General features: G+C 41.0%; 1 protein-coding gene across 1 annotated transcript in view; it reads left to right on the forward strand.

Annotated features, from left to right (window-relative positions):
• The first annotated feature begins 311 nt into the window (after positions 1 to 311).
• Positions 312 to 14,451, forward strand: part of CPNE4 (copine 4) — a 665,006-nt gene continuing 650,866 nt past the window's right edge. The window contains exon 1 of the mRNA XM_072792768.1: positions 312 to 444. The gene's annotated coding sequence lies outside the window, so the exon portion shown is untranslated. The remainder of the gene's footprint in view (positions 445 to 14,451) is intronic.

The raw sequence follows: 14,451 nt of genomic DNA on the forward strand, positions 1-14,451 counted from the left end.
GGTTTAACAAGCCAGGAAACTTACACCTGAGGTTTGTCTCGTGCACGCAAGACAAGTAGATTTCTGTAGGGATCACCAGGATCTTCAAAGTTTACATGGAGGCCTTACTGGGTTCAGTCATATGGTTACATCCAGGTGGTCATAACAACACATTCCTCTCTCAAGGCTTCCTGCTTGGACAAGGCCCCCACTGTGGGGATGTGGGCAGAGTCTGTAGGTTCCAAGGACAGGGGAGGGGGTAAGGAGCCTGCATTCCCCGAGGGCCAGCTGATGGGTCAGCCAGCATTCACCGCCCTTCAATGACCTCCTCCGACAGAAAGATTAGCTGTTACCGCCCATACTCAGGTAAAGTCTGGAAGTTAACAGATTTTCTCAAGATGCGGAATATTAAGGGCCAGAGTGACATCCTGGATTTTCTGAACTGTTCTTTATCTCCACTAAAAGGTATGTTTGAGCCCGACGATTAGAGTTTAAATGGCAAGTTTTAAAAGTATTATCTTGGTATTTAAATTAGCAAAAACCAGTTTTGTTTTCTAGCATGCATTTATTTCACACATATTTACTAGAATCTGAATTTTCAGTTCTGTGGTTGGTAGATGCTGGTGTTGCAGAGATAAAAAGCATATTCACTTTTAGGAAGTACTTGAGAGTGAGGCAAGGGAAATCAGATGAACTAATAATTACCTAATGCGGGGTGGGCTCGCAGGGCTCAAAAAAGAGGAATTGGCTGTGTGTGTGAGTGACATTCTTTCCTTATTCTCTGAAAATCCAGGTGACGCTCAAGCAAACCTACCCCAGAACTTGGAGTTACCTTCTAATATAATGTGCTGCCAAAGTGAGAGCCCTGAGTTACTTTCTTTGCACTGTCCCAGCCACTTTGCTTCTTTGCTTCTTATCTTCACCTAACTAGTGTTTTCTCTTTATATCATCTGTTCTCAATAGGAAGGCATCTTTCTGAGCAATAAATCTGCTGTGTGTCTTTGGACAGGAACAGAACAGGTTTGGAGTAGAGGATGTTTTTCATATTCCCAGATGGATTTTTTAAAAGAAGATTTTATTTATTAGAAAGAGAGACAGTGCAGGGGGAGGGGCAAAGGGCAAGAGAGAAGCAGGGCAGGACAGAGCTTGATCCCAGGGCACTGGGATCCGGACCTGAGTGGAAGGCAAATGCCCAACCCACTGAGCCACCCAGGTGCAACCCCAGGATGGATCTTCATAAGGTCAACCTGTGTAGGCCCCAATGGTCCAGTTAAAAGAGAAGGCTGCCTCTTTTAGAACATGTTTGCTCCCTGTCCCTCTACTTCAGTTACATACACATTTCCTGCTGAGGCTCTAGGGAGGAGCCGGCAAATTTACTTCCTGAGAATTATAATGTTTCGTTTTTTTTTGCAACATTATACAGTCTTCTGAGTGTCTTCCTGTCACCACAGACTTGGAAGTGGTCTTAAAGGCCCATTAATCTAATTACTTGTGTGTCTCTAGGCAAGTTCCTTAAGCTCATGAAATCTCAGTTTCCTCACCTATAAAATGGAATGATAATAATAGTGCTCACAGAATTCCAGGGGGCCTGACTCAATAAATAATATAAATAGTGTGTATTATTATCCTAGACAAGTGATCTTTTGACATTCAGTTAACAAAAATTTATTGAGCACTTGTTATGTGCCCAGACCAGTTTTAAGTGCTAGTGATACAGAAGTTGAATCATGGTAATAACAACATAACAAAACAGAGACAGACCCTTTCCTTCTTAGAGCCTACATGACAGTAGAAGAAACAGATTATACTCAAACACAAATCTATGATATAATTTCAGATAGCAAAAAGTTCTGTCAAAGAAAATCAAGCAGGATGAAGGGAAAAAACCAAGAGAACGCTATCAAATAATAAAGAAATTAGGGAACTCTGTTTGAACAGAGACCTGAATAAAGTAAGAGAGTGAGGGCAGCCCATGTCGCTCAGTGGTTTAGCACCACCTTCAGCCCAGGGCCTGATCGTGGAGCCCCGGATAGAGTCCCACATTGGGCTTCCTGCATGGAGCCTACTTCTTTCTCTGCCTGTGTCTTTGCCTCTCTCTCTCTCTCTCTCTCTGTGTGTCTCTCATGAATAAAGAGCTAAAATCTTAAAAAAAAAAATAAGTAAGACAGTGAAACATGGTTTTCTGAGAAAAAGCATAGCTCATGAGCAGTTGTGGAGGGAAGATAATCCAGAGAAGAGAGGAAAATATTTGATTTTTTTTCCATTTTATGTTTCCCATTGAACTTCATTTCTTTGAGTGCAATTATGGATTTAGACTGGACCTCATGGGAGCTGGTTTTGTATGGATTATGCTTGTGGATGAGCTGATTGGGTTGAGTGACCCTAGAAAAGTGGAAACTTGTTCTCTACCCTCCTGTGTTGAGAGTAGCTGTCATTTACCTCAGCAAGTTCTACAGAGTTTGGGAGCCCAGAATTTGAATCTGGGTAATAAATCAGCTGAACTGTGTGGTACTGACAAAGATCTCCATTTTATTTGGCAAGAAGTTGCCAAGACTAAACCACATCTTAGAGGTGCTAAAAATGTACTGTGTAAAAGTGACCTTTCACAATATGTAATGATATATTTCAGGCAGAATTTTTTCTCTTTCTTTTTTAACATAGGTCTTTCTGATTTTAAAATCTAAAGGAAATGTTAAGTACCTACATTCAAGGCACTTTATATCTGTGTCTTGTTTAATCCTCCTAATAATCCCAGTAAGTATATCCTCATTTTTCAGATGAGGAAAGGATGTTAAGTAATGTGTCCAAGATCACACAGATAGCAAGCAGTAGAACCAGCATTCAAAATCCAGGTCACTGTGATTCTAAAGCCTATGGGTTTCCGTTTACACAGTATTGCTTCCCTCGGGCAGGGAATCTCCACCAGATTAGCCAGTAGGACAATTTCTTCTGAATGTTAAATAACTTCTCCCAAAGAAGTTTCTTCAAATCTTCATATTATATTGTGAATTGAAAGATGGATTTTGAATTAGGAGTGCTTGATAGGCAGCTGGTTTATAAATTGATTTTGAGGGAAGTTCATGACATTGAAGAGAGGTGCCAATCCAATTAATAATTCTCACGCAAGAGAGAAGTCCTCTTTTGAAAGATAGAGATTTACCCTGTTTGACAAAAGCTCTCTCATGCTTGTTTTCCATCCCTCCACCCCAACTCTGCATCCCTTGCACTTGAATGAGGAGCCACAGAGAAGATCCCATTGATGATGTTACTCCTTAGGAGGAATTACCATAGTTGAGCTTCATGATTGGAAGAATCTGGATTTGAGCATGCAGATTAAATACAAATATGTTTCAGTCCTCTTCCATAATTGTTCATTTGATTCTTAGAATCCTTTCAATGAATGGAGTCACTTCTGTATAGCGGCTTAAACAAGAAACCTTGCTGTTACCCTGGATTTCTTCACCTCCTAAATCCTTGTATATTAAATAGTTGACAAATCCTACCAAGTATTATATTATGTCTTAAATCCAGAATCTCACTCTAATGTAGTTAAATCTGGGGTTTGGACCCCAGCTAGCCACTTACTACTAGCAAGTTACTGACCTTTTCTGTGTTTCCATTTCATCTTTAAAGAATACTCTATTAGTTTCTTATGGCTTCTGTAACAAATTACAGAAGCTTTTGTTCTGGCAACTTAAAACAACACAAATTTATTAACAGTTATTACAGTTCAAGAGGTTAGAAGTCTGAAATAGGTCTTACCTGGCTAAAATCAAAGTTCTGCCTGGAACTTCCAGGAACAGGAACTGCAATCTTCTTGCTTTCCCATTCTTTGAGGGTGTCTGCATTTCTTGGTTTGTGGCCCTGTCACTAAAGAGAGAAGCCATTTATGGACTAATAAATCATACAGTAAGCAGGAGAATTCCCCACCAGAGCTAGTGCCAGGTCTCTGTGATGACAATGCACCTGAATCTATGTTGAGGCAAGGACCCAAGTATAAATTCTAATCTGAGACAACATGGCCAGTTGTGCTGGGATGAAAAGGCATGAGACTCCAAAATGTGGGTCAGCTCATCTCAAACAATGAGGGAAGAAAAGAAATCTGGAGTCTCAGAGTCCCAGTGGCTAAGGACGTTTACCACATTCTTTGTGATGAGAAATTGGAAGTCAATACCAGACCTCTCTCAGTAGCTCTATTGCTCTTGCTACTGGAGCTGTGGAGTAAACTGTATGTACTTCTCATGCCAGTTTGAGCTCAGGGTTTTTTTTTTTTTAAGATTTTATTCATTTATTCATGAGAGACACAGGGAGAGAGGCAAAGACATAGGCAGAGGGAGAAGCAGGCTCCTCACAGGGAGCCCGATGTGGAACTCGATCCCTGGACCGAAATCATACCCTGAGCCAAAGGCAGACGCTCAACTGCTGAGCCACCCAGATGTCCCAAGAACCAGATTATCTTTAAAAAATATATTGAATTCTAAAACACATCTAGTTCCATGAATTTTAGAGGAGGAATGTAAACTTGTTATAATTACTAACACTTTTATTATGCTTACTATATGCCTCGCATTGTTCTAAGCTCTCAAACCTTTCTAATATCTATGAGATAAATAGTAGTAGTATTCCCATCTAACAGATAAGGAAAATGAGACACAGAGGAGCTGCTAACTCCTTGCCCAAAGTTACACAGCTAGTGCATGGTGAGAGTGGATGGTAGGAAAGGTAGGCAGTCTGCACCCATGCTTTTACCATGTATGTAAAATTTCGTTCGTTTCCCAGAGTTAGGAGTCTTCATGTTCTGTCTCCCTTTCTGATATTTCCCACACATTCTTCTCCCTTCCCTTATATTCCCTTTCACTATTATTTATATTCCCCAAATGAATGAGAACATACAATGTTTGTCCTTCTCCGATTGACTTACTTCACTCAGCTCAGGGATTCTTAACAAATTGTTTGCTGTTGTCTTCAAGCCCTGAATTGAACAATACCTACAAGTGTTATCAATAGCTATTTAGTTGACTTGGGTGAAGCCAGGTAACAGGTGATTCTCCCAAGGAGTTATATTGCCACCACCTGCTGTGTCTCATGGCCTTTGTACACATCTCTATCACAACAGTCACTTATTTATCTTCTCTTCCCTCCAGATCAACTGAGACCTATTCTAGGTAGAGACTGTCTGTACCTGATTCTCCTTTAAGCTCCTCCAGACTCTCAAGAGCCACCACCAACCACGCAGGGTATGCACCTAGTACAAGTCTGCACGCATCCTCTCTAGGGAGGCAGACAGGCCTCAACAGTTCTTGGAACACCTCGGGGAAGGGACAGTTGACTTGCTGTGGACAAATGCCTGGCCTTAACTGTTTAGCTGTATAAACAGACAGTGATTGTCTCTGGTTGGTGGCCACTATCTCTGTGCAGGACAGCACACTCTGTGGATCAGTCGGCTTGGTTAGGAGAAAGGTAATGTTCTTATTTGCTGAATAGATCATAGTTATGGCTTCTCTGTGACCTAGTTGCCAACTGCTTTGTATAAACTAATGATATTGTTTCCGGGGAAAGAGAAAAAGAAAAAGAAAAAGAAAAAGAAAAAGAAAAAGAAAAAGAAAAAAACTAATATTGTAACACAGTGGCTCTTAATATTTATCACCATTATTATTATTGAGAAATCATTTGAATTTTTTTGCCAGAAGGCCTTCATCGGGAAGGCCTTTACTGACAAAAAGTAAACATAAAAATCTGCCATTAGAAAGGGTTTCAAAAAAAAAAAAAAAGAAAGAAAAAGAAAGGGTTTCAGCTTAGTCATTTTGAAGACCTGTTCATCGCAACTGAAGATTGAATTAAGGGTATACATTTCTTCCCTCTCTCCCTTCCTTCCTCTTCTTCAAATATTTATTGAACACTTATGTTTTGAGGGGCCTGTTTTAGGTATGGGAGATACAAAGCAAAGGAGCCAGCCGGGGCCTCTACTCCTCAAGTGCTTTCTTTCGAGGGCTTTTCATTTGCAAAACGAGAAAGAAGAAATTCGTAAAACTTGGAGTTTAGAATTTGTAAAAATGAATTGAGAGTAAGAGTTGGCAGCTGGTGATTAGTTTTGTACCAGTTGAAATAGATAGCACTTAGAAGGGTAAAAGTTCTCATCTGAGAGTAAAATTCATTATCTAACTGTCACAAATCCAGCTGTATCAATTTATCCTTAGTACATTGATATTGTATGAAATGAATATAAGATGTGGCTGGCCTCTGGCGTTGGGAACTTCATCACTAAAGTGATACCTTTTATGAGAACCTGAAGTTCTTTGTCAATGTGATGAAAAGATAGCATTATTATGTATAAATAAACTGGAGGAAACAATGTTCCAAGAGTTTGAGTAGCTTAGATTAGACCAGTAATTCTCAAAGTGTGATTCCCAAACTAGCTGCATTATTGTCACTTGAGAACTTGGTTAAAAAGGCAAATTTGGGGATGCTTGGGTGGCTCAGTGGTTGATCTCGGCTCAGGGCATGATCTAGGGGTCCTGGGATCAAGTCCCGCATCAGGTTCCCCATGGGGAGCCTGTTTTTCTCTCTGCCTATGTCTCTGCCTCTCTCTGTGTGTCTCTCATGAATAAATAAATAAAATATTTTTTAAAAAGGGCAAATTTGTAGGCCCTAATCCAGGGCTACTGAATCTGAAACTCTGAGGGTGGAGTAGGGCAGCAATCTATGCTTTAGCAGACTGTGATTTCGATGCATGCTCAGGTGTAATTAAGAACCACCACTCCAGCCAGACCTTTAAATTCACAGTGTGGACCAGGGACCAGTAGCATCAGAATCTCCTGGGAGCTTGTTAGAAATGTGCAGTGTTGGGTCCCACTTCAGACCTGCTGAATCAGTATTTGCACTTTCACAAGATTCTTGAGTAATTTGTACATACCTCATATTTGTGAAGCACTGCTCAAGACCAGGTTGGATACTGAAGGGCATTGAGCCAGGCCAGATGAGGTCTCCTCCTATTCAGTCATCGTATCCCTGAAGCACACCTGCAGGCTGCTCCACTCCTCTTCCCTCTGCACTGGTGTGATGCTATTATGAACTTGTGTTTTGCAAGCCTGGACAGCACCAAGGTTTCTTGCAGAGCAGGCTCGGCTCCTGTCCACAAAGATGGAGGGTGGTGCCTCTTGAAGCATAATCAGTTTGTCAGTAACCAATAGATTGCTATTAAAATTGTTTGTCAGGAGATTTCCTCTTTCTTAAGATAATTAAGATAACAATTAAGTTTTTTGTCTGAGGCAAGGAGTAATACAATTTCCGATGTAAGTGAGTCAAGCGGACTGACAAAATAATGAGTAATGGGAAAAATTGGGGATTTCTTAGCCTGTTATTACATTGACATTAGGGACATTAGGAAGGGCCAACAGAACCAATCTGATTAAAAATTCCATGTAATTTTATAATAGATCAGTAATTAGCTGTTGTTTCCATACCACCCCTGGCTACCCAGCTCTTTCTCTGGGATCTCTCTAGAGTTTCCCATGACTCAGCACCCAGGAACACTCAAAGTATCCTTTCCTGGCACACCAGGACACCCCCCCGCCCCCCCCTGCCCAGGGCCTTCAATAATGTATTTTGCATCTTTTCTGATTTGTTGGTGCTCCTACTTGTTAAATACAGATGCTCCTCACTATCTGTAGATTCTGCATTTGTGAATATGCTTTCTAACTTAAATCCATTTGTAATTCCAGGTCAATACTCACAGTGCTTTTGTGGTCATTTGTGGACATGTGCAAAGTAGTGAAATAGTTAACTTGCTCTATGGGCACATTCCCAGCTGATGGTGAACAAAGTGATGTTCTGGCTTCTTTTGGCTCTTCTACTGCAAACTGTCCTTTCCGATGTCTATTTAGTGGCACAGTTTTCACATTTTTGTGCTGTCTGTTGGTGACTCCAGTGTTTCAGATGGTCCCCCAGTGTCGTGTGGAAGTGCTGTTTGGCCTTTGTAGGCACAGAAGGCTGTGAGGGGCTTTCAGAGAAAGCATGCATTAGGTAAGCTTCATTCAGACATGAGCTCTAGTGCTGTTGGCCATGAGTTTAGTGTTATTGAATAAACAATGTATATTATGTAAGGGGTCTTTAAACAGAAACACACATGAAACAAGGTTACATATCCACCAAGTGATGAAGGTCTTGTGATCACAGGCTTTTGGGAACCTAACCCTGTATTTCCCTAGAAGCCATGGTTAGGTATATTCACTAACTCAGCATTTGTGGTGAATGTACACAACACAACCACTGTGAAAAATGACAATAGACCATATTTGAAATATCACCTCATAGTGAAATATCACTAAACTATAAACATTTAGTTTATAAATGTTTTTCTTAAAAGATTTTATTTATTTATTTATGAGAGACAGAGAGAGAGAGTGAGAGAGAGAGAGAGAGAGAGAGAGGCAGAGACACAGAGGGAGAAGCAGGCTCCATGCAGGGAGCCCCACATGGGACTCGACTCGGGGTCTCCAGGATCACGCCCTGGGCTGAAAGCGGTGCTAAACCACTGAGCCACCCGGGCTGCCCTAGTTTATAAATGTTTTAATCTAATTCTTTACTCTTGATAGCTTTGCTGAAAATGTAAAGAGTGCCATCACCCTACCTTCTAATCAGACTGCCAGTTTCAAAGTACTTGATGGGTGGGAATGAAAGATGGAATAGTGACATGTTGCAAATGTATATTTTCTGAAAAGGAAGTACATAAAGGAGTTCAGAACAAACCTCCTCAAAATGTGCTATTTTGGCATGTAGACTATTTTGAGCTGAAGGCAATGGAAACCCGTTTTGTTCAGGAGAAATTTTGCCCCTCATTTAACTAGAAGAATCTAAATTGATTAGCTTTCCCAGAATAAGAATTAATATCAGAGGTACATTTTATCTGAATGATCCATGTGTATGGCAGGGCAAACATCTGATTACCAAACATCTGCTCTTTTTACTGTCCCGTGAATTGCCATCCTCCCCTCTGCGGCCCCAGGCCCCTATCCCATTCCTTGGCTCAGGATGGCATATCAGCTTTATTTTACTTTACTGCCTTTGAAGCCTTCATGCACGTGCAGTTCTCAAATGTACAAAATTTGATTGTTTCCTGTTCATCTGTTCCAGTGTCACTTTAATTCTTCGACCAGCCAGAAGAACTTTGAAAGGTAGAGGAACATTTGTCCCCACTCTGCAGCATGTGTTGGTCTTCATCTATGTATTCCCAACGCAGCACTTACTGAATGTTCCCTGTATGTGGTCAATTGAATGTGAGTCTTAAAGGGGGAAATCCTAGGAGCTGAGTGAGGGAACTATGAGGAGGGATGGGGGGTCTACTTAGACCTCTGACTTGCAAAATTTATGATGCTGTTAGCTACAGAGTGGATGTGAGAGGTCAGAGGTAGACAATGGGCAGGAGAAAACTGTCCTTGCCCTTAAGAGCACAAAGCCATGAGCAAGGCAGACTTGAAAAGCAAATAAATCCCACTCAGTAATCACAGCTATATTCCAACTGTTGTAGGAGAAGCTGTGGGAAACTAGAGGAGGAAATGGCTGATCTTTTTAGGTTTCCTGGAGGAGACACTTGAGGTGATTTTGAAGTGGGAAGAAGAGTTCTTTGGGCAAGCAAGAGGGTGGGACTCACTGGGCTAGGCGTAGGGAGAATTCTAGGCAAAAGGAATAGGGGGTCTCTGGTGGCTCAGTGGTTTAGCACCCGCCTTCAGCCCAGGGCATGATCCTGGATATCTGGGATCGAGTCCCATGTCAGGCTCCCTGCATTGAGCCTGCTTCTCTCTCTGTGTGTCTCTCATGAATAAATGAATAAAATCTTAAAAAAAAAAAGACAAAAGGAGCAGAATTAGAGAAGCGTGTGTGTGTGTGTGTGTATGTGTGTGTGTGTAGGAATTTGGGGATACAGAGGAGACCAAATGTTGGGGATGGGAGAGAGGAATGGTGAGTGGACCCTGTTATCAGGGAGTTGGACCCCAGAGTGCAGGCCATAGGAGAGCGGTAGAGGATTTGAGTTTAGGAAAAATCACTTTGGCAGCAGTGGGCAAGTTGGATGGGAACGGGATGATTCACACCCAGCTCAAACTGCTTCTCCAGAAAAACTGCTGTACCCTGGTGGCCTCCACAGGGATTCCTATCCTTGGTCTATTTCCCTAATTTTAATCTTTTCAGATATGAATGGGCACACAAATCAGTAGGCCTGAGTGTGGTCCAAGTTTCTACAGTTCTAAAAAGCTCCCCAGGAATGCTGTCAACCTTAAAAATAGCCAGTTGTTTTCCTCAGCAAAAGGAGTTTATTTAGGAATAACAGAGGACTTGCAATTTGGGACAAACTATGGCATACCACAGGCAAGTCTGAAGAGACAAAGGGAAGGTCATCTTTTAGTAGATAATTGGAGGAAATTGGGGAGGATGGCTTTGAACAAAAGTTCATAGGAGAACAAGAGTTCGAGGTTGTGGAGGTTGGCTACAAGCAGTGTTTAGTGCATTGTTGCTGGGTAGGAAGAGAGCTTCCTTCTTTGCTTCCAGAATGTTCTTTCTTCTTCCTGCTGCTTATGCAGGCAACAATGAGTGGTACCTGCATGGCCGCTCCCTCCTCAGGGCTTCCAGTCTCCATTAAATTTTTTTTTTTTTTTAAATTTGAGTATAGTGGACACACAATGTTACATTAGTTTCAGGTGTACAGCATAGTGATTCAACTCTATGTATTATGCTGTGCTCACCACAAGTGTAGCTACTACCTGTCACCATACAATGCTATTTCAATATCATTGACTGTATTCCTTATGCTGTGCCTTTTATTCCTGTGACTCATTCATTCCATAACTGGAAACCTGGATCTCCCAATCCCCTTCACCCATTTTGCCCATCCCTCTACCCCTCTGGCAACCATCTGTTTGTTCTCTGTATTAACAGCTAACCCCCCGCCCCCACTTTTTAAAAGATTTTATATATTTATTCATGAGAGATACAGAGAGAGGCAGAGACATAGGCAGAGGGAGAAGCAGGCTCCCTGTGGGGAGCCCAATGTGGGACTTGATCCCAGAACCCCGGGATCACACCCTGAGCCAAAGACAGATGCTCAACCACTCAGGTGCCCCAGCTAACTCCATTTTAAATACGATTTCCTTATTCTTTATGCAATGCCAAAGCTATTGGTCCATAGCCACATTTTAAAGAGAAAGACTTCAACTTGCATGCACACTGGAATAGCCTAGGTTTTTGGTTTTCTGTTTTGCTTTATTTTTTCTTGTTTTGTTTTTTAAAAACTGGTATCTAGTGCCACTCATGATACTCATTTAATAGTTATAGAGTGTGGTCTGGACAATGAGAATTTAAAAAGTAGCCCAGGTGAAAGACCAGGTTTTACTGTTTGTTTTGTTTTAAAATTTTCACTAGAGGATGCTGGGATCTGGAACCACCAGCCATGCAATGTACAAGGTGGGAAGTGAGTGGAGAGTTAGTGTCCTGGGAGGGAAGGAGTAGTTGTGTTGGCCGGAGGCCTGAGTGGGCTGAGATGGAATGGGATTTCCCTGCTCATTGTGCTTCAGGGTGTGCGGTCCCTGGGAGTAGGAGGCCATCCTAGGGAATCTCTAATCATTGACTGGTAGTGGTAGTTTTACCTGTTAACCAAATCATTATGGAAGAACAAGGAGGGAATCTGTTTTATCTTCTTGGGTCTTCCCCTTAACTCTTCTTTCTTTGACTTTGTAGGGAAGGAAAAATTCTTCCTCTATCTTTCAAGGTCTTCCAGCTGGACTAAGAATTAAGTTTATATGAGACAGATTAACAGGAGAAAAGAACCCCAAAGCTTTATTATATGTGCATGGAAGCCTAAGCATGAAATTGGAACCTAAAGAAATGACCAAGGCGGGTGGTTTTTATACTTTTTAGACAAAGAGACAATAAACTTGTGAGGAATTGACAGGATAAAGAAAATAGATGTTTGGAAGTTTCAATTAGTTAAGAATTCTAAGCGGGGCAGCCCCGGTGGCTCAGCGGTTTAGCGCCGTGTTGAGCCCAGGGCCTGATCCTGGAGACCCGGGATCCAGTCCCATGTCAGGCTCCCTGTATGGAGCCTGCTTCTCCCTCTGCCTGTGTTTCTGCCTCTCTCTCTTTCTTTCTTTCTCTCTCTCTCTCTCTCTCTTTCTCTCATGAATAAATAAATAAAATCTTTAAAAACAAACAAAACAAAACAAAACAAAAGAATCCTAAGTGGAATTGGGCTGAGGTACGTAGATTAGAAAAAAAATAACAAGTTTTGTTTCTATAGCTTTCTTGGCTTTAAAGTTCCCTGGTCATAAGGATGTCTTCTTACTTAGTGCTGGGAGAGTACTTTCATCTGGGAGGCTTATTTTCTGCTTTCAGGGGGACAGAGGAATGTTTGAGTGTCCTTGCCTGGCTGTTTCTTACGTAACTTTTATTTAAAATAATCAATATGCAAAAGTGGCACATTCTGGGGTGGCCTGCCCTTGGCTCCTACACCTTTAAGTCTTGTGATATGATATTGGCTTTAAATTTCCTCCTTGAGAGTTGTGCCAGCCACCTTCTCCCACGCTCTATTTATATTGCAACAAGCCTTGTTATTTCATACATGCTATTTCTTTCCCATGCTTTACGATGCTAGCTGGAACTGCCAGTACAATGTTGCATAGAAGTAGTAAAAGAGTTTGGCTGGCCTTGAGTTGTTTGTGATTAAAAAAAAAAAAAAAGATTTTAATATGTTATCATGTTTGCTTTTATTTCTGGAGGGGAGGGAGCTGCTCTTTATTAGGTTAATGAAATTTCTTCTATTCCTGATGCTAGGAAATTTTTTAAAAAATATTTTATTTATTTATTTGACAGAGAGCACAAATTGGTGGGGCGGCAGACAGGGGTAGGGTGAAGCAGGCTCCAGCTACCATACCGGGAGCCTGATGTGGGACTCAATCTTAGGACCCTGGGATCATGACCTGAGCCGAAGGCAGACACTTAACAGACTGAGCCACCCAGGCGCCCTAGGAAATTTTTTTTAGATGATGAATATTATTGATGTTCATCAAAAGTTCTTTTTCATCTGTTGAGGTGATGACACACTTCTCATTAAGTTTCTTAAGGTGGAGAATCACCTTAATACTAAAGGATTTTCTAATCCTTGCATTTTGGGTAAAATCCTTTTTCTTTACATTATCTTTCTTTATGTTATCTTTTTAAAATTAAAGTAGAGTTGACATACAATGTTGGTATTAGTTTCAGGTATACAATGTAGTGATTCAATAAGTCAATATGTTACTTAGTAGTCACCATGGTAACTTGTTATTTATTTTTTTACACATTATTGGATTTGCTTTGCTAGCAGTTTATTTACCATTTTTGCTTCTGTATTGATTAATGGGATTGTCCTGCTATTTTTCATATTCATACTTTATCAGTTTGGACATCGAGGCTATGCTAAACTCATAAAATGATTCTCTGTTTACCTGTTCCCTGATAGTTTGTACAAGATTGGAATTATTCATGTCATAAATGTTTGACAGAGCTTCATGGTTAAATTATTGGAGACTGAGGTTTTCATTTTTGGTAGATTTTGAATTAATAACTTAATTCTGTACTGGTTGCAGTGTTCACTGGTTTCTAGAGTGTACATACTATCCTATTATGGCTAATAACTAGGTATCAACAGTTAATAATTGGCTCACAAAATTCCTTAATACTTAGTAATTGGCTCCTGGATTCTAGTGTGAGGTGGCTTCAGGATATTTTTTTGAGAGAGAGAGAGAGAGAGAGTGTGTGTGTGCGCACAGGCACATGCATGAGCTGGTGGGGGGTGTAGAGGGAGAGGGAGAGAGAGAATCTTAAGCACTCCACGTTATGGCTTTTCATTCTTAATTTTATCTTTGAATTTTTTTTCCCTTGATCAATCATGCTAATGGTTTGTCTACTTTTTTTTGTCAGTCCTCTCTGTTGTATGTTTTATATTGTATTAATTTCTATTTATTTTTTCTTCCATTTTCTTTCTTTGGCTTTTTCTATTACTTTTTTTCTTAACTTCTTAAGTTAGATGCCCTGTCAATCAGGATCCTGACAGGATCCACAAAAGAGATGCATACTCAAAGAAAGGATTAACTGAAGGTAGTTTAATGAGGAGAGTATTGATGCACATGTGGCAGGGTTAAGGAAACCAACAAAAGGGGAAGCATCCCAAATTCATAACAATAGGAAGCCAGTATTTTACTCTAGTCTGAGGTTGTAAGGGAATGTGCAGTGCCTTCAGCCTGCCCCCACTCCCAGCAATGGAGCCTCTACCAACTCCATGGCTCAGTAAGGTGGGAGTAGAGAATAAATTTCTCTATTTGTCTTCCTATCCTCTGATGTCTGCCACCGTCATCCATTGGGTAAACCCAACTAGAAGCCAGCTGAAAGGCCCCTGGGGTAATATGGTCCTTGGAGGTGAGACTCTTAGGGGCATAGAATAAAAGA

Source organism: Canis lupus, chromosome 22 (genome assembly GCF_048164855.1).
Source record: "Canis lupus baileyi chromosome 22, mCanLup2.hap1, whole genome shotgun sequence".
Taxonomy (NCBI): domain Eukaryota; kingdom Metazoa; phylum Chordata; class Mammalia; order Carnivora; family Canidae; genus Canis; species Canis lupus.